General features: G+C 43.6%; 1 long non-coding RNA gene across 2 annotated transcripts; it reads right to left on the bottom strand.

Annotated features, from left to right (window-relative positions):
• Positions 1-8,332: 8,332 nt before the first annotated feature.
• LOC109779716 (uncharacterized) lies at positions 8,333-10,565 on the bottom strand. 2 transcript variants are annotated; one of them, XR_002236900.4, is made up of 4 exons: positions 9,843-10,565; positions 9,372-9,743; positions 8,662-8,891; positions 8,333-8,588 (listed from the first exon to the last, which is right to left on the bottom strand). It is a non-coding gene; the product is annotated as an uncharacterized lncRNA (long non-coding RNA). The 2 variants fall into 2 exon arrangements; XR_002236901.4 differs by lacking the exon at positions 9,372-9,743 and having other exon boundaries at positions 9,843-10,562.
• Between the last annotated feature and the right edge of the window lie 9,286 nt (positions 10,566-19,851).

The following is a 19,851-nucleotide window of genomic DNA, read 5'->3' as shown; positions in this document are numbered from 1 at the left end:
GATGTGAAAATCTTACTTTCCGGGTTACCCTTCGGACTTTCAGCCTTGGCAAGGGCTCCGAGTCGGAGGAAAGTGACATTACCTCTTCAGCCAGCGGGTTACTTGCTCCGGTGTCATCCTGTTGAAGAACAGTATTGATAAGGTGGACAAAAATAAACAACAAATACAACAAGAGCTTACAGGTTCAGGGGTTACCTCTGACTCGGAGCTGTCGCTTAGTTGCAGCAGCTCTGAAGCAGTAGGCCTACTTCCCTTCTTGCGGCGAGCGGCTCTCTTGGCGGCTTTCTTCGCTTTCCTGGCCTTCTTGGCCGCCTCATGGTCATATTTGACCTTCCAGAATTTGTCATCAGCCTGGAAAATACAATGATGATTTCTTAAAGATTCAGATGAAGGTTATCTACAGAAGAAGATAAGATGTTCAGATCAGCGGCTTACTGCTGGGGCTGGGTTGGTCTTGCAGAAGGGGGCTAACCCGGTCCTCCCGCAGTCTGCCAAGCTCTCATTTAAAAGGGCCTTGATCATGTCTTCAGCAACGTCTTCAGGAAGATCGTTGCGGCTGTGTCGCCGGGGGTCATCTTTCCGGCCTGTGTATTCACACATTAAGCCGGGGCGGCGGCTCAAGGGGATCACCCGCCACGAGATCCAGACCCGGACCAGATCAATTCCGTTGAGACCATTGCCCAGGAGAGCCTTGATCTTGTTGATGGTGGGGAGCAGAGGTTGGCGCTCCGCCTAAGTTAACTTGTCAGATAGAGGGTGAGTTGGTTCCAGACGTGAAGGGCGAAAGCCGGGCAGCGGGCTCTCGTCAGCCGGCGACGTGTCTTGGCAATAGAACCACGTCTGGTTCCAGTCCTTTGGGTGACTCGGCGGCTCGGCGTAAGGGAAAAGGCAGTCTCTCCGTCGCTGAATGGAGATGCCGCCAAGTTCCAAGCTTGGCCCGTTGGCGCACTCGTTCTGACGGTTCAGGTAGAAGAGCTCTCTGAAGAGCAACAGGCTGGGCTCCTCTCCAAGGTAGACTTCGCAGAACACTTGGAAGTTGCATATATTGGACACAGAATTGGGTCCTATGTCTTGTGGCCGCAGGTCAAAGAAATTCAGCACGTCTCTAAAGAACTTTGAGCCGGGCGGTGCGAAGCCCCGGCTCATGTGATCCGCAAAAATGACCACCTCCCCGTCCCTTGGTTGTGGTCTCTCCTCTGATGGTCGGGGGCACGGTAGGACATGACGTCCTTCTTAGGCAGGTAACCCGACTTCATGAAATCTGTTAAGGTCTCGTCAGTGACATTGGACCTCATCCAATTGCAAGTGATGGATGCTTTAGGAGCTTTGGGAGGCATGGTGAAAGTCGGAAGCCTATGATAAAAGGAAACATGCCCGGTTTAAGTATAAGCCGGAGGGAATTTACAGTTCAATGTTAAAGTGGCAGCTTATGGAGGGGCCTAATGACATATATCTAAGTGCATCGGGTTATCTACGCCGCTGGTGTGCTTGAGAGTAATTCAAATCGTCTACAGCCTTGTTGTAAGTGAGATGGAAAATTTTACGGCGCGTGGCTTCCTTTGAGCCGGAAGGTTCTACGGTGTGTGGTTTCTTTAAACCTGAATGTAAGCCGCCATGACTTAACGGGTGCAGTTTTCTACTAAGTGTGGTGAAAACAGGTTTCACACGTTGCAGTAAATAATTTGGATCAAAACGGTCGGCTAAAAGGAAAGTTTCTAGACCTAAAAACAGACGCAAGGGAAGTTCTTGGGCTCGAACGGAGCCTTTATGCAGTAAAAAGAGGTCTACTTGCATGTGAAATGGGTGCTAAACAGCTACCGCAGTGGTTCTATACAAGGCTAAGATCAAAAAAGGGCAGTAAAAATAAAAACTACCAAGAACTCGTGGGCGACGGCGAAGAACACGGAAGAACAGCAGGAGCTTAAACGTAGATCTGTTCTACGAGGAGGGAGGAACTTACAGAGGCAGGTGTGCTGCGAGGGTTCGCCGCGGTTCTCTGGACGGTTCAGGGTGATGCAGCGGCCAAGGACGACGAGGACGCGGAGCTTTGTTGCGGCGGCGGCGGCGGCGGAGCTCGAGCAGCACGGGAGCAATGAGAGGAAGAGGACGACAGAAGAGGGAGAATGAGAAAGACCCGAGGGTCGGGCTATTTATAAGGCCAGTCTCATAAGTGGGCGCGAGAAACGAGGAGGCCACGGCGCGGTTATCTCGCCTGAGAGGCGCCTCGATTTTCGGGATGGCAGTAAAGATAAGATCTGTTGCGGATCTGGTGGAGTAAAAAATGGACATAATGGAAGATGACGTCACGGCGGATTACCCGGAGTCCAGAGGATGACGTCACGCCGGGTTATGGCCTTCACACAATTGCAAGCCGGAGATTTTCTGTCGAAAGAATTGAAGATTGACATGAGCCGGCTCAAATCAATCTGGGGCCTAATGTTGAGGATATAGACCTTAGGGTCACCCGCCAGAAGGGGCCGGGTTACTCATAATGGTCATCGCCAGAAGCCCGGCGACAAGCTTGAAGACGGTGGGCCAAAGATGGGCTTAAGACCCGGATATGGCTTAAGGCCCGTAGTTACAACCATCATTATGGTAGAACTTGTAGTGTAAGGCAAGAATAGTGGAGAGTACGAGCGGACACTCTTATGAGCCGGCCGGGACTCTGAGGGCTGCTGGGCGTCAACCTCTCTATATAAAGGGACGACCCGGCAGCGGTTTAGGGACAAGAAAGATCTGATCGAGAGCCAGGCATAGCAGTTAAGCTCCCTGGTCATCGAAATCCTAATCAATACCACCTCAACTGGACGTAGGCTTTTACCTTCGCCGTAAGGGGCCGAACCAGTATAAACCCTCGCGTTCCTTGTCTCGTTTAACCCCTTCAAGCTTCCTAGCGGCGATGGCTCCACGACTAAGTCCTAGCTTGAGGACATCTGCCGTGACAATTCCACGACAAGTCCCGAGGACTCCACAAGCCAGGGGGCGCACGCTGAGGGCTTCTAGGCCCCTCAGAGCTCTCTTAACCCTAATTCCTCCTCTAGAAATTCCCAAATATTCCCAAACGACCAGAAGCATCCACTGAAATACTTTTCCGTCGCCGTAACCTTCTGTTCCCGTGAGATCCCATCTTGGGGCCTTTTCTGGCATCCTGCCGGAGGGGGATTCGATCACGGAGGGCATCTACATCAACCCTATTGCCGTTCCGATGAAGCATGAGTAGTTTACCATAGACCTATGGGTCCATAGCTAGTAGCTAGATGGCTTCTTCTCTCCCTTTGATTCTCAATACCATGTTCTCCTCGATGTTCTTGGAGATCTATCCAATATAATCTTCTTTGCGGTTTGTTTGTCGAGATCGATGAATTGTGGATCTATGATCATCTTATCTATGAATATTATTTGAATCTTCTCTAAATTCTTATATGCATGATTTCATATCTTTGTATTTCTCTTCGAACTATCGGTTTGGTTTGGCCAACTAGATTGGTTTTTCTTGCAATGGGAGAGGTGCTTAGTTTTGGGTTCAATCTTGCGTGATTTCACCCATTGACAAAGTAGGGGTAGCGAGACACGTATTTTATTGTTGCCATCAAGGGTAGAAAGATGGGTTTTCATCATATTGCTTGGGTTTATCCCTCTACATCATGTCATCTTACTTAAGGCATTACTCCGTTCTTTATGAACTTAATACTCTAGATGCATGCTGGATGGCGGTCGATGTGTGGAGTAATAGTAGTAGATGCAGGCACTAGTCGGTCTACTTGACACGAACGTGATGCCTATATTCATAATCATTGCCTTGGATATCATCATACCTTTGCGCAGTAATTCGTCCACCCACCGTATTATTTGCCTTCAAGAGAGAAGCCTCTAGTGAAACCTATGGCCCCCGGGTCTATTTTCCTTCATATATTTTCAGATCTATATACCAAAAATACCAACAATGCCTTGCTGCAATTTATTTACTTTTATTTACTTTTATGTTTTAGTAATCTTTTATATCTATCTCTATCAGACCTCACCTTTGAAAGTGACCATGAAGGGATTGACAACCCCTTTTTCGCGTTGGGTGCAAGTGTTTGATTGTTTGTGTAGGTGCATATATTGGGGACTTGCGTGTTTCTCCTACTGGATTGATACCTTGGTTCTTAACTGAGGGAAATACTTATCTCTACTTTGCTGCATCACTCATTCCTCTTCAAGGAAAAAACGAACACAAGCTCAAGAAGTAGCAGGAAGAATTTCTGGCGCCGTTGCCGGGGAGATCTACATCAACCCTACCAAGTACCCATCATAAACTCTCATCTCTTGCATTACATTATTTGCCATTTGCCTCTCATTTTCCTCCCCCCCCCCCCCACTTCTAAAACATTTTCAAAAAATACAAAAAGATTTACCTTTTTTATTCGCCCTTCTTCCGTTCGTCTTTTCGTTGCTTTTTGTTTGCTTGTGTGTTAGAGTGCTTGCTTTGTCACGATGTGTCAAGAAAATACCAAGTTGTGTGACTTTTCCAATACTAACAATAATGATTTTATTTGTACTCCAATTGCTCCCGCCACTAGTGCGAAATCTTATGAGATTAATGCCGCTTTGCTGAATCTTGTTATGAAAGATCAATTTTTCGGCCTTCCTAGTGAAGATGCAGCATCCCATCTAAATAATTTCGTTGAGTTGTGTGATGTGCAAAAGAAGAAAGATGTGGATAATGATATTGTTAAACTGAAACTATTTCCGTTCTCACTAGGAGATCGTCCTAAAACTTGGCTTTCATCTTTGCCTAAAAATAGCATTGGTTCATGGAATAAGTGTAAAGATGCTTTTATTTCCAGATATTTTCCTCCCACTAAGAACATCTCCCTTAGGAACGATATTACGAATTTTAAGCAACTTGATCATGAACATGTTGCACAATCTTGGGAGAGTATGAAATTGATGATACGAAATTGCCCTACTCATGGTTTAAATTTGTGGATGATCATACAAATTTTTGATGCCGGATTGAATTTTGCTTCTAGAAATCTTTTAGATTCGGCCGCGGGAGGTACTTTTATGGAAATTACATTTGGAGAAGCTACTAAACTCCTAGATAATATTATGGTGAATTATTCTCAATGGCATACCGAAAGATCTTCTACTAGTAAAAAGTGCATGCGATTGAAGAGATTAATGTTTTGAGTGGAAAGATGGATGAACTTATGAAATTGTTTGCTAGTAAGAGTGCTCCTATTGATCCCAATGATATGCCTTTGTCTACTTTGATTGAGAATAATAACGAATCTATGGATGTGAATTTTTTTTATAGGAACAATTTTGGTAATAACGCGTATAGAGGTAATTTCAATCCTAGGCCGTTTCCTAGCAATTCCTCTAATAATTTTGGTAATTCCTATAACAATTCTTATGAAAATTATAATAATATACCCTCTGATCTTGAGAACAATATTAAAGAATTTATTAGTTGTCAAAAGAATTTCAATACTTTGGTTGAAGAAAAAATGCTTAAGATTGATGATTTGGCTAGGAATGTGGATAGAATTTATCTTGAGATTGATTCTCTGAAAATTAGATCAACTAGTCGTCAACCCGTGCATTCGCACGGGCTAGCATGTAAAGCAATACACTTTGATAATTATTTTTGTTTTGTGTTACATGATTTGCTTCATTTACCACTTCCAAAAAATGTTTTGGGTTTAAAAAATGGACAGTAGGTATGTAGCACATGCATATCTAATATGATTACATAATTTGGCAATTAAATTCTATTTTATAATGCTAACTTTCTACTGATATATAATTTATAATAATATTTTTAAAGTAATATATTGTCAGTGATCTAGGGGAAAGGGATTACTATTGTTTGGTCAAGTTGTGATTAGATGGTTTGTATGATGTTTCCTTTTTTGGTCGTCCCATCTCTCATTATTCTCAAATACTATGATATACAGTTGACATAAATATGAAGACGGTATTGGTGGGTAACATCGTTGCAAATGTGAAGTTCATTTATGTGCTATCTCCTTCGAAATTTTCCAATACAGAATATATAAGGATCTATGTTTAATTTTAAAAGATCAAGAGGTGCGTTGAAAGTAAACACTTTCTCTGGTTCTAGTAGTTCACAAAAACAATCAGCAATCCTCCCAGCATCTTAAATTTTTTTATACTTATTCATGAAATAATATTTTTATCTGCCACAACTTTATTTCATATGTTTTCACTCGATTCCATCCAAAAAGCGTATTATCATACCAAGATGAGAGGGCAATAATTTGTTTCATGTTTTGGTCGCAGAGAACGAATGCATGCACACTGTCCTATAGGTTATACATGCAATTCCCTAATAATAGGAAACACGTTTGGTTACATTATCTTACACGTTCGATTTATTCCATTAAGAATAAATATTTACCCTAACTTTTTCTGAATACCGTAGCCGAATGACACTAAACTAAATGTATGATTTTATTCTTCGTTATATTGCCTTCTTATTTACATAAATGTTGGATAGATGCCTTTATTATATGCCTTCAGTTATTGATCAATTTATTTATAAAAATAATATATTGAATTGGCAATTTCTAGATATTTTGGTGTAAGATGTATATTTAATCAGTTAACAGTGAGCTATACAAATAGTGATATATGACATACGTCTATACTCAGGCATGTAAATATGAGAACTTTGTCATGCATCATCCATAAGGATAGCTTTTGTATCATGTAAATATGAGGACTTCTGTAAGTATGAAATAGTCACGTTTGTGCTTTGCTTGATGTTTTTCCATCTTTATTTGTATATATCGATTTCTGGATAAAGATGTTGTCACTTCAGACCAATCAGTTGTTCCACCCACGTACATATATGTATGAATCATTTTGCAAGAAAACTAATTAAATAGAAGCATTAGCCGTGATGACTACACTACATTGTCGTTACGTTGGTTGCCTGCAGAAATTAATAATCAAATATAACTACGCCTCCGCACTACTCCAGTAGTCGTGTACACTCATCATGATACAATGGATCTGGCTGCAAAATGAAACGCGTGCACATGAGTAGCTTTCGTCAAGGCCGGAAGCCCACTTATGCTTGTTGATCTGCCACCGATAGAAATCTCGTTTGCTGAAGATAATCTCACCAGGTAGTTCCGAGGACTTCTATTAAATCTCAGACATAGATGTTAACAGAAAGAGAGCAACGTGATGTTTTTTTCCCAAAAATAGTACCCCCTTCGATCCAAAATAGGTGTAATAAGTGTCGCGACACTTATTTTGGATCGGAGCAAGCAGTAAAACTCACAATATACAATGATTCGCAAACTACTATGATGAGTTGGTTGAAGCACTGCATCATCTCCTGAAGATTGCAATTTCAGTTCAGTACGTACAGAAGGCAAGAGCTAGAGATAAAAACTAACGGCGCATATGTTTCCAAACTTAGTTAATAATAAGATCGTTGGACTTGCAATCAAAGTAATTCATATGATACACACTCATAAAGTTTTTAGTAGATGTTCCTATTGTCTTTGATTGATCATAAACATATTTCTGCCTATCTATATGAAGCTCGTTCCTACAATCCGAGGGAACTATTACATAAGCATGTGAGCAGACCAGGAAAACATCAAACAAAGCACAAACGTGATTTATTTCATATTATTTCAGGTGAGGAAACATCCATTAGAACGCCACCACCACTCCAACGTAATTCCTCCACTCGGTATATGATATGGAGAATAAAAAAAAGGGTAGTCAGTACTTAGTTGGAAGCGTACAATATGTTAATTTTACAGGTATGAGCTCATAATTTGCATGAAGAACATGCATGTACACCGTGTAATGTTGGGAAGACCAAATCCTTTAAAGAATAGGAGTGCAAGATGCCGTAATCTAAGAAAGGTAACTCAGTCAAGATATGTACCTGAATTACATCAGAAGAATTGTGATCGTGATACTATATGATTATCAATGAAACCCACCAAGTTTTAGTCTGAAGCATGCACCCCTACTCAACAAAAGATAAGGCCCCTGCCAGTGGGTCTATGATTTTTCTCTTGTACATCCCATCAAACACATGGAGTACACACATCTATAGATGGGAAATTTGAGTGCTGGTGGTTGTAGAGTGGTAGAAGGACGACACCTAGACATATATGATGAAATCAAGGATGGCGTAAAGAGTGCCCTTTTATTCTCCCGAAAAAGGCAATCAAGTTTGAGAAGATCAACTCAGATAAATTTGTCACAATCCAGATGACAGTTGCAATATTCTTAAGAAAAAAAGTAAATGTTTGTTATGGGATATGTTTCTGCTTCTAGGCTACAACACCAATTTATCTATCAGTCCTGTAAAAATATTTTTTTCACAAAAAACTGTTTTAGGGACAGAATAAGATGGAATAAATGTTCAATAAACTATCAGGCTACATATATTGGTTAAGCACCGATAAGAAATTTCAAACAGAACTTGCACTGGGCAAAATGGGCAGACTACAGGAAAACACCTCGCAGATTCTTGTACAGAGGGCGTATCAACATATTTTGGCACCGGGAAGAAGATCCAAACAATGATTCCATGAACTGAGAACCTGCAACGCCAATCCTGGTGAATATCCTCAAAGATTTTATTTACGACAGAGAAAACAAAACAGGAGTTCAGACCTCAGCGGGAGAGTAGCGAAATCGGCCTCAGAGCCGAAGAGAGGACGCACGGCCAAAAGCGCAAAATTGTAAGAGATTGCTCTATGATCTTGGCATCGGGGATTGCTCATACTTCGGCAGTAGCTGCAGTGGGTGCCCACGGTAGAGAGATCGCTCCTCCTCCTTGCCCACCATAAACAGAAACAGAGATGTCGATCCTCGGTTGATCAGATGGACTAATCATCATAAAACTGTAGAATCAACGTGGAGGGCCAAAGTTATTTGCTTAAAGTTTTCAGAGAACACTATGTGCAGTATGTAAACTGTCAGAAACACTATTATGCTGATGTATAAATCTAAGTAATAGACATGATTGGTACAGTCTACATTCATATATGAATTGGTGATTGTGTATCTTATTTCTCGTACGTTTGTCCCATCTCTCGAACCGTACTGCAAGAATTGTTTGTTCAAGAAACGATGCTAATTCAGCTCAATATAAATTACCTACAACTAATAAGAAACGATGAAGCAAAGTTGAATACATCTTCCCTATTTTTGTTTAAAAAAACATGAATCGATGAACGTATACGATTGGTAAAGAGGAGATATTAGTGGAGAATCACATGCATAGCGCTCTTGGCCTTTTTGACTTGACTCCTTTGAACCCAAACTTGATACGGCAGCATAACAGGCAGGATGACGGCGTTGACGACCCTATGTGCACGTACCAGGTAGTAAAGCAGGTCCACCTTGTATGTTTGTTTTGTAAAGACATGGTTCTTTTCACTATGAATGTGGCTGGGCAATGGGGCGGTGAAGAACATAGAGAGATCAGAGGCAACAATGGGCACACATTGAATTTTTCTGCTATGCTTCTTGATGTACAGAAATGGATGTTTCCTCTTCTGGTCTCAATTAGCCCCTGAAAAGGATCAGATTATTCCAATGGCTTCTTCTTTTTCTGCTTGCACCCTTGAGAGTTGGGTGCCCTTCGCTTTCGATGTCCGATGCGTCTGTGTGTTTGACAGTCGACTGAACCGTTGATGGTGCCGCAATGCAATGCATCTTGAACATATTCAGGCATGTATGTAAACTGCTATCTACATCAGGGCCATACTATATTAAAATCATCAAGTACCTTGTACCAAGTAAAGAGTAATCATCAAAAAAATCATCAAGCACCAAGTAAAGAGTATTACCGAGAATCATGCAAGCTTTCTACCCAACTTGCAGCTTTTATCTCCCCTGCTTGGGTATGTATGCAGACCCAAAATAGTACAGCTTGGAATTCAGCGAGATGCATTGCATAGTTCAACCAAGGAACAGCCGTTGCCCGTTGGCATACCCATCTGCATGCTGGAAACCGGAAACGGCCACCAATCCAGCTTCTTCCTGAAAAACAGAGCAGAGAAGAATAGAGTAGAGATATAACGGGAGATACACATGAAGGTTGGCTTATCTGCTTGGAGGTTCACGACGATGTCCGAAGGAACACGGTGTGGTTAAGATTAGGCGACAGAGGATGTTGGCCGGCGCGATCTGTAGGAGTCGGAGTCGAGGCGCTGGCCGATGGGAGAGGAGAGCCCCTCCGCTCGTCGGAGGAGCAACGCTGCTATGGTTGGATGGTCGGAGGAGGGGCGGCCTGCCTCGCCTCCGCAGGCCGGTGTCAGTCGGTGCCCTCCGCGAGGAACTCCGGGTTGGAGAGGATCCTTGGGAGATATGAGACCTCAGGGGTGGAGAGAGCCGGCGAGTTCGGGACGGCGGCGAGATACGACCTTCTAGGGAGGCGGAGAGCACCGGAGAGCCGACGACCGGGACTCCGTTGTGGGCTGGCGGCGGGGGCTTACGGTGGCGGCTGCAAGGGGATTTTTTTGAGTCGCTGCAAGGAGATGGGAGAAATAATAGGCCTGAGAGAGAAGAAGGTAGGACAGGTGGAAAATAAAATGAACCGCTTTTTTCACTTGCCCGTGGCATAGTGGGTAATTTCTGTCAAACTCGATTAATCTACCCCATAATAACTCGGTCCCGTTAGATTAACGGCTCCTGATTACTGATTAACGTAGTAGTTTCTAGGGAGTCACAAATTAGTATAGGTATACATAGATAGATAGATAGATATAGATAGATAGATTCCACCCAAGCATGATATTAATCAATCTCTGAAAGCTATGAGAATTTCTATGTATGAGTGCAAAGAAAGAACCACTAAGATGCGTGCTAAGCGAGAGTGGCTTGTAAAAGCGTGTTCTTTTAGTTTTTTTGAAAATAATGATGAAGATCTTGAAGTGATTGATGTTACTCCTATTGAATCGTTGTTTTCTAATATATATCTTGATAAAGATGGGACTGGAGATGAGTCAAATCTATAATACCTAAATAGTTCATCTCCACTAAGCTATTTCTCTCAACATGCAGCCTATCCACAAACACACTTGCCACATCAACGTTTTGTTAGGGACTTACATACAGGACCAATCAATGCAGCAACCCTGCCACATAAGCCTTCAGTTACTGCTAAGGGCCCACTACAATATGTCCTCACGAGCACCCTTTCATTCTGATTCGGTGCTCTCGCAAGCCACACAAAACGTCCCCCTTCCCATTCCACTTCCACTTCCTCCTTTAATTCCCAACCCGTCCTCTGCCTCCACCGGTCTACCTTCTTGCCCCCCCAAACAAATCTTCCTCCCTGAGACCTCCTAATCTCGTGGCGTGACCAGCCACTGCTTGCAGCGCCGGCTGCTCCTGGCCGTGGTGGAGCTGGATGGTGGTCTGGAGTTGTTCTTCCCCGGCCGTGCGGGAGTTGGAAGATGGTGTGAGTGCCCTCGGTCGTGCAGGGCTTCGGTGTTCTGTGATGTTACGTGCATGATGGCGAGGTGCTGCGGCGGCGGCGGTGTGATACATTACAGCCAACTGGCCTCAATTCATCGTGATGGGTGGAGGTGGGCGATGTTACGGATGAAAATCTTGCCCGTCTTCGGTCGGTGTTGGCGACGACGGCGCCTGCGGGTGTCGTTTCCCTCCTTGGAGGCGTCGTTACGGTGTGTCGGCATCTCCCCCTTCTCCGGGCGAAAGCCTAGGTCTTGGACCGACGATGGCGGCGTTTCGGCGTCGTTCCTCTGTTGAGAGCATCACGCGTGGAGACTTGGCTTGAAGGCTTTGTGATGCGGTTCTCCAGTGCGGGCCGCTGGTTCGAATTGAGGTTCTTGGGCGCAATGTACATCAATGCCGATGAGTCCAAGACGGTGGCTTTCTCAGGACCAACCGAGTCCCGCCACCCACTCGCCATCTCCTTTTCGGCATTCAAGGGTGGATGGTGCGTCGACAAGGGATGTCCGGTTGAAGTTGTCACCTTTTTGAGGTGATCGGTGTTGGTCGAGACGCGGCTTTGATGATCTGCTTAGGGCAGGCTCCTTTGCATTGTGTTTGTAATGTGTGCGAAGGCTTTTCTTCGGATTAGCTCGGGTGTATTGTGTGTTCTACAACCGTTGTTCGCAGCGAGTTGTAGCTTCTTGTAATTGTCTTCTGCCTTATGGTACGTCTTTGGCGTACTCTCGAAAAAAAAAAAGACCTCCTAATCTCTCCCATCCAGTCGCCGCTAGAACATGTACCTACGCCCAACAGCCGGGTGACTGCTCGACTCCTTCCACCTGCCGGTCGAAGAGATGAGAAGGATAGGGCATGTGGTAGCTATCGCGCTGCCCCTGCCGGAGAAATCGCCGGTGTTCTGCCTGAACGCGGGTGACAGATGCCCGTGGTGCTGGTCCTCCGAGGGCCAGGCTGGTGGTGAGGCCGGGCAGGGCTCCGTTCAGAGCGACGGCTTGGAGGGGCGATAGATCCATCTCCTCCCGCAGGTTCCGCCCCGGCTAATTCACAGAACATATTATACTACAGCAATGGTGGAATTGCTTTTCCAAGCTGCTGCTAAGGTATGGGCATCTGTGAGCAAGCACGACATCTTTCTCCCTGTGATTACAGGCTGATTAGACAGACTCTTGGTGTTTTTGATAGCGGATAGCTGTTTTGGTGACTCTCCGAATTTTGGATGGTACAGAAGGACGAGCTAAAATAAATGCTTCAGTTTGGGTTGGCTTGATTCAACCTGTTTCAAAATGATATACGTCTTGAGGATATGAGAGGGAAGAAGCATGATGGTGTGCATTATGCATCGCTACAGGACTTTGCTGCGAAGCCTGCTTCTTTCAGGTACGATACTAGGTATACACGGAAAAGTAGCTGCCATGCAGCAGTAGCAGTCGCCAGCGGAGTAGCATGGCCTTTCCCATCTTGGTGATCTGAACGAATATGTTTGCTTGAAACTTCTGTGGGTTATATACAAAATTCTAGGAATTCTATAACCGCTGCACATTTTCATGGCTATTTATACAGTCGGGTCATTCCCCTATTTCACGTGGCTAGGTGAGTTGCTAAAGTTTTCATTTACTGTTGTTTCCTTACTATAGTCAGTATAGTGTGCTTGGTTAGTATGTGCATTAGTTGTTGTTTGTTCCCTCGATTGTTCAGCGTTGTAAGGTTTTAAGGTCGTTTGTACTTTTATTAATGTTGATTCAACACATTCAGTTCTCGCGTATGGTTAAAAAAATCGTTCCATGTCTTAAGTTAACAAGAAGCAAGTTATTCCCATTGATTTTCAGCTTCTACGGGCCCTCCAGTAGCACCATCTGTAAGTGCCATATCTATCTATCTCAATCTATTTTTGTTAAAGATCTTGATATGTACATAAAGCATCATAAATTATCTTGCTTCTTTCCTGAAAAGGGTACTGAAGTCGTCGTCTTCTTTCATGCTTCTGGAGGACAAATTATACACTGTGTGCTAGCTGGTAATCATTTTCTTCAGAATAACTGGTAAACAAAATAACTGAAGCAATTTCAAAGTGATGTCTTGCTTGCTGCGGTCTAACTCTTTTTTCGAAAAAGGGGATCTCCCCGGCCTCTGCATCAGAATGATGCATACGGCCATTTTATTAAAGAAATAAAAGGTTCCAACAAGGTTCCAAAGTCTCCGACTGAAAAGAAATAAAAAGACAGCTCACACAGAGCTAAAGAGGCTGGGCACACAGACTAGCCAAGATAAGACGCCACAACCGGCTGGCTAAAGATAGATAGGTAAACTAATTGCCTATCCTATTAGATGACCGCCATCCAAACCGGTTGAAGATATCCCGAGCTACCATCTCCCAGCGGATAGATCCAGTAACCAAATGCTCCCTGGCCTCCATCGGAGTGAGTAGCGACCATGAACGGATCACGGCCGTGGCTCGGAAAATAACATGCAAAAAGTGAATACGTGATATTCTGTTAAAGACCAAATCATTTCTGCAAGTCCAGATAGTCCACAACAAAGCGCAAACTCCAACACGAATATGTCTCGCTAATTCAGGCTCAATCCCGGTGAGCCATGTCCCAAATAACGTAGTGACAGAATTCGGTGGAGTAATATTAAAAGCAATGTGGACCGTCCGCCAAAGTACTCTGGCAAACGGGCAATCAAAAAAGAGATGTTTGATCGTCTCGTCCCGATCACAGAAGCTACACCTCGTAGGTCCTGTCCAATTACGCTTAATCAAGTTGTCTTTGGTTAAAATAACCTGTTTATGGACAAACCACATAAACACTTCTATTTTCAAAGGAACTTTGACAGCCCAAACATGCTTGGAGGTAGGAATGGAGCTCGAATTAATTACATCAATATACATTGATTTCACCGTGAATACTCCAGACCTAGTCAGTTTCCAGCGTAATTCATCGGGTTGTTGAGAAAGATGGACATCCATTAGTCTCCGAACTAGACGGAGCCAATCTTCCCAACGATTGCCCACTAACGACCGTCTGAATTGAATATTAAGGGGGATGGATTGAAACACCGTAGCAACGAATACCTCACGTCGTTGAACAATGCGATATAAAGACGGATATTGAATGGCCAGGGGTGTCTCGCCAAGCCAAGTATCCTCCCAGAATCGTGTACTAGCGCCGTTGCCAATAACAACCTTTGTCCTATTAAACATAGATTGTTTGACTTTCATCAGGCCTCTCCAGAAAGGCGAGTCAGTTGGCCTTACTGTGACCTGGGACAAGGATTTTGTCTGTAGGTACTTGCTGCGAAGGATTTGGGCCCACATAGCATCAGTCTCAAAAGAAAGCTTCCACAGCCACTTGCTAAGAAGGCATCTGTTCTTAACTTCAAGATTCTCAATACCAAGACCCCCTTGATCTTTCGGTCTACAGATGATATCCCATTTTGCAAGTCTGTACTTTCTTTTTAGCTCATCACCCTGCCAAAAAAACGCGATCGATAAAAGTCCAGTCTTTTCCTAACACCAACTGGGACTTGAAAGAACGATAAGAGAAACATAGGCATACTCGTGAGCACCGAATTAATCAGAATTAATCGGCCTCCATATGACATGAGCTTGCCCTTCCAGCAACTCAGTTTCTTCTCAAACCGGTCTTCGATGCACTTCCATTCTCTATTGGTCAGCTTTCGATGGTGGATTGGAATACCTAGGTAAGAGAAAGGTAAATCCCCCAAGTCGCACCCAAACAATTGCCTATAAGCCTCCTGTTCGTCTTTGGCTCTACCAAAGCAGAACAGCTCGCTCTTATGAAAGTTAATCTTTAACCCGGTCAATTGTTCGAAAAGGCATAACACCAGCTTCATATTTCTCGCCTTGGCCAGGTCATGCTCCATAAAGATGATTGTATCATCAGCGTACTGAAGGATGGATACACCTCCATCAACCAAATGAGGTACCAAGCCACCCACTTGACCATTCTCCTTAGCCCTTCCTATCAAGATGGCTAACATATCAACCACAATGTTAAACAGGATAGGGGACATCAGATCTCCTTGTCTTAGGCCTTTATGTGTCTTGAAGTAATGACCAATATCGTCATTCACTTTAATTCCCACACTCCCTTTTTGCGTAAATGATTCGACCTGGCGTCGCCAGGCTTCATCAAAACCTTTCATACGCAATGCCTGTTGGAGAAATGGCCATTTGACCTTATCGTACGCTTTCTCGAAATCCACCTTAAAAATGACACCATCTAACTTCTTGGAATGGATTTCATGGAGCGTTTCATGAAGGACGACCACCCCTTCAAGGATGTTTCTGTCCGGCATGAAAGCAGTTTGGGAGTGCTGCACCACAGAATGCGCAATCTGTGTGAGCCTATTAGTCCCGACCTTGGTGAATATTTTAAAACTAACATTGAGAAGGCAGATTGGCCTGAACTGCTCAATTCTCACAGCATCCGTCTTCTTAGGAAGCAGTGTGATAGTTCCAAAATTCAAGTGAAATAATTGAAGCTGTCTAGAGAACAGATCATGAAACATAGGTAGCAAATCCCCCTTAATAATATGCCAGCACTTCTTGTAGAACTCCACCGGAAATCCATCCGGTCCGGGAGCCTTATTATTTTTCAACTGTTCTATAGCATCAAACACCTCCTTCTCCGAAAACAGGGCAACCAGAATATCATTTTCAGCAGCTGAAAGTTGAGGCACATCCTCAGTTCTGGACTCATCGAGAGATACACAATTATCCTCCGGAGGTCCAAATAACTGCCTATAATACTCGGTTATATATGTTTTTAGGTTGTCCTGTCCTACAATAGTGCCCTCATCTTGTTCAAGTTGGAATATTCTCTTCTTTCTGTGCTTACCATTAGCAATCAGATGAAAGAATTGAGTATTCGCGTCCCCTTGGACCACTTTGCGAACCTTAGCTCGCAAAGCCCACTTCAACTCTTCTTCGCGGAGTTCTTTCAACCTCTTCTCTGCTTCAGTTTTAACCTGGAGCTCAGCAGGCATCAAAATCGTGGATTATGCCTTAACGTCCAGATTCTGTATAAGAGAGAGGAGCCTGTCCTTCTCAATCTTATACACCCCACTAAGGTGCTTAGCCCAACCCCGTAAGAAGCTTCTCAAACTCCTAATCTTATTTTGCCAAAGCTCAACCGCGGTCCTACCTCCAACACCCTTCGCCCATTCCCTAGCGATGAGGTCTAGGAATCCTTCACGTTCGAACCAGGCCATCTCAAAAGAAAAGGTGTTTTTGTTTCCCACGTGGTTCGGCTCCCCTGAGTCAACGAATAGGGGTGTGTGATCGGAAAAACCCCGTGAAAGAGCTTGAACCGTCACAAGCGGGAACTTCTGTTCCCACTCCACACTCGCAAGAACGCGATCAAGCTTTTCGTAAGTCGGGTTGGGCAAAGAGTTAGCCCAGGTAAACTTTCTACCAGAAAGCTCTATCTCCCTCAGATCCAAGCTTTCAATAATAGTATTGAACATGAACGACCACCTGCCGTCAAAGTTATCATTATTCTTCTCCTCTCTCCTCCTAATGATGTTGAAATCACCCCCAACTAAGATGGGAAGCTGCTCGGACCCACAAATCCGAACAAGATCCGCCAAAAATTCCGGTTTAAGCTCGGGCTGTGCGGCACCATACACCGCCACCAACGCCCAGTTGAAACCATCAACCTTAGACCTCACTCGAAACTTAACCGCGAAGTCGCCCATCACTACACTACGGACTTCAAGCGAATCACATCTCACACCCAGCAAGATACCACCCGATCTTCCTCGCGGAGGGAGGCAATGCCAATCAAAATCAACACCACCCGCAAGAGAGGGAAGGAACTGGGCCGCAAAGTTGTCTCTACCAGTCTCCGATAGAGCAATAAAATCTAAGTGATGCTCCAGAGAAGCCTCAGCAAGAAACCTTCGTTTAGCCAAGTCTTTCAGACCTCTGCTATTCCAAAAGATTCCTTTCATCACTCATCATGAAATTTTTTAGTAGTCCGAATCCTAGCACTCCTACGAACTGCAGAATTGGGGTAAATTTTCCGTTTCCACTTACGCTTGGGTTTACTAGGTCCTGACTCCCGATCCTCTAACCGGGCTCAGCGGAAGAAACAACTGCATTATCTATGGGCATATCATCGTCCTCAGACTCATGATTGGATGGTGCTAGATCCACACACATATTATCGAGCACTCTAACCCCTAATGCATCAATCTCATTATCATTCATGGGTTTAACCGCTGCAAGATTACGAATAGTTTCTAAGGCACGCTCCGCCTCCAAATCTAACAAATCATTCACCGAATTGGAAATCTCACTATCTGTAGCCCTGAGTGAAACTCCTAATTGGTTTGCATTATTTATAATTTCCTCATTAGAAAAATGCAATAAAGAATTAGATATGTTGACGGACATACCAGTAGAGATCGCAGCATCATGAAGCTTGGCTGCCCTCATAGCGCACCTCTGCTACATGTCATCAACCTCCGGAAGCTCCTGAATGCGAGCACTCATCCGCCTCCCCGTCGAGGCCGGGTCCGGGATCCCGCCAAAAGAAACGACCTCCTCCCTAGTAACTCCTCGCGCTGAAACCCGCGAAGGGTCAACCAAGGATACCGGAGGAGGCGGCTGCGGGCTCCCAGACCCCTCGGACAAGTGCCCCAATCCGAGACCCATAGCAACAGGTACACTGGGAGGAGGCTCGGATCTCCTGACCGTCGACGAGGAAGGAGGAGTCAGGGCCGCCTGCCCCAAACCCCCCTCCCCCAACGCCACAAAAGGCGCGGGCGCCGCCACAGCCGAAGGAGAAGCGGTCTTTTTTAATGAATTCCACAATAATTTTCTCTGTACTTCCCTTTCTATAAGTGTTCCATGTAGATGTTAGGAAAAGGGCATATAGTATGGATGCATAAATAAATTATTCTACAATTTCATCTTTAGCATGGTCGATCACAGATCACTGAAACTATATAGTGCTCCCTAAATTATGATGTTTTGTGGGAACAGGAATTATGAACATTATGGTTAAACTTTGTTGAACATTCTGCACTACATTTGCTCATTTTATTTGGTCAGCCACACTGAAAGAGTTTCACAAAGATACCAGTGTAACGACTATCTAGGTACACCCATAATCCTTAAAAAATCAACTAAGACCTACAAAAATGTTATCGTTTGATCTAATTTCCCCTGAGAGTCCATTTGCGCAAAATCATAGATGTTATCAGCCGTGTTACTGAGCCATTGGGGAAGGCAATGCTATCATCCACTCGCAACTCCTATTCTTCCATTCCCTTTTTAGGATCACATTTTCCAACATCTTACTATCGTATATTGCTAAAGATGTCTGGCGAAATTACTTTGTGAAATCCAAAAGTTATTCCAATACTAATTGATTTTAATGCAAGATAAATGTATCTTCTCTAAATAACAAAAGTATCTTGATGTTCACATGTTGCTTTTGTCTTGATTATGTAGTTTCCTAACATGCAACAAGTTCAACTTGATAGTTCTCCATTCAAGCATGGATGAAGATGTACATGGAAATGATTATACATATTATGAGATTTAAAATTTCAGACAAGTGTGGTCTTTCAAATTTTCTCTATTACTCACTTTGTTTCAAATTCTCCTTTAAAGAATGGATGAAAACATGAGAATTAGGAAGCTATTTTTTATTCGAAAGCTTGGCAGCAGCTCAATGGTAGCGTATATTGGAAAACTTTAACCGGTTGGTTCTGCGGTAATTGATTGTTCGTCTCTTTGTCTAAACTTGAATGATATAAGTAGGAGGGTTGATCTTCCTTAACAACGCATAACATCAAATTTAGGCAAAATTTCCCGCAGCAACGCGCAGGGAATCATCTAGTTTAGTTAAAAGGCGTCCCAATGATTTGGAGTTTATAGAGCTTGATGCAAAAAATTGATAAAAGTGGGATTGGAGAGGTCAAAACTTTAAGTAGTGATGAATGCACTCTTTTGGATTTCAAGGATTTTAATTATGATAATTGTTCTTTGATATATTGTATTTCCTTGTTGCAATTCATGTTAAATTCTCCTCATGCTTATAATCAAAATAAAGCTTCTACTAGACATATTGTTGATGCTATGATGAAATCTTTTTAAGAAAAGCTTGAATTGGGAGTTTCTATTCCTAGAAAACTTTATGATGAGTAGGAACCTACTATTAAGATTAAGATTAAAGATTATGAGTGGCATGCTTTGTGTGATTTGGGTGCTAGGGTTTCCACGATTTCAAAAACTTTATGTGATGTGTTAGGTTTCTGTGAATTTGATAATTGTTCTTTAAATTTGCATCTTGCGGATTCCACTATTAAGAAACCTATGTTCTTATTATTGCAAATAGGAATTAT

This window comes from Aegilops tauschii, chromosome 6, assembly GCF_002575655.3.
Source record: "Aegilops tauschii subsp. strangulata cultivar AL8/78 chromosome 6, Aet v6.0, whole genome shotgun sequence".
In the NCBI taxonomy this organism is placed as follows: domain Eukaryota; kingdom Viridiplantae; phylum Streptophyta; class Magnoliopsida; order Poales; family Poaceae; genus Aegilops; species Aegilops tauschii.
Note: the sequence above shows the minus strand (reverse complement) of the source record. Positions and strands in the feature narration are given on the sequence as shown.